This window comes from Dromiciops gliroides, chromosome 3, assembly GCF_019393635.1.
Source record: "Dromiciops gliroides isolate mDroGli1 chromosome 3, mDroGli1.pri, whole genome shotgun sequence".
NCBI classification, from domain to species: Eukaryota; Metazoa; Chordata; class Mammalia; order Microbiotheria; family Microbiotheriidae; genus Dromiciops; species Dromiciops gliroides.
This window is the reverse complement of record NC_057863.1, coordinates 34408828-34409994: the sequence shown is the minus strand read 5'-3', so window position 1 is coordinate 34409994 and position 1167 is coordinate 34408828.

The window sequence follows — 1167 nt, the reverse complement described above, 5'->3', positions numbered from 1 at the left end:
ATTTGTAAAGGAAGTTGAAACTCTTGGAATTAAGAGCCATATCGATAGAAGATGGAATTATGTTTGTTTACTGGACCAGAGAGTAGAATTCTCAGCAAGAAGAGAAATTAGTATTTTTCTCCATACCTCCACATGTCAGAGTTCCTGAAGTAAATAGAAACTTGGGCCAGCTTTCAATAGGTGTGAAAGTGCTTTTTTTTGCAAAGATTCAGAGCAGGATTTGAACTTTTCTTCAAGATGCACATGAATTTGGCAAGCTTCTTGCTGTTATGTTGATGGAAGAAATGTGGCCGAAGGTCTCAGAAGAACATTGACACCATACTTCCTCTAATTTCAGCCACCTGCCAAATCATATAAATTATTGTTTTGGCAATCATATTTGATGAAGGGTTTTAGAAGACACATTCATTAAGGACACACTCACTGTATCAGCAGAGACCACACTTGGACAGATGTCAGTTTATACCATAGTCACTTTATAAAGATTAGAAAATTCCTCCCTCCGCCATGAATAACCCATATTTTATGACAGTCATAAACTTGGCTACTAGAATAAGTTAAAACACTAAATTATTTCTTGTGTGGTTGTTAGCCCCTTCATTACATATATATATATATATATGTAATTTTCAAGTACCACCCCCTACTTGAAGTTTTTTCTTGGTTCCAGTTTTTAATTTATTATGTAGTTTTTAGACATTCTTTTCTTTTCAAATTTTGACTCCCAAATTCTCTCCCTCCCTCCCACTCCTCCCATACCCACTGAGAAGGCAAGCAATATGATATCAATTATACATTTGAAAACATGCAAAACATATTTCTGTGTTAACATATTTGAAGCCTTTTCTTTTTTGGTGGGGGTGAGGCAATTGGGGTTAAGTGACTTGCCCAGGGTCACACAGCTAGTAAGTGCTAAGTGGCTGAGGTCAGATTTGAACTCAGGTCCTCCTGAATCCAGGTCCAGTGCTCTATCCACTGTGCCACCTAGCTGCCCCATTTGAAGCCTTTTCTGATTCCCCTCCCCCAGATGCTAGTGCTTGCAGCCTAAAAATTACTTTGTAGTGAAGTTTTCATTTATATTTATGCATGGCTTCACATATTCTGATGTTGCCCCTACTAGAATATAAGCTCTATGAAGGCAGGGACTGTTTCACACTTCTCTTTGTT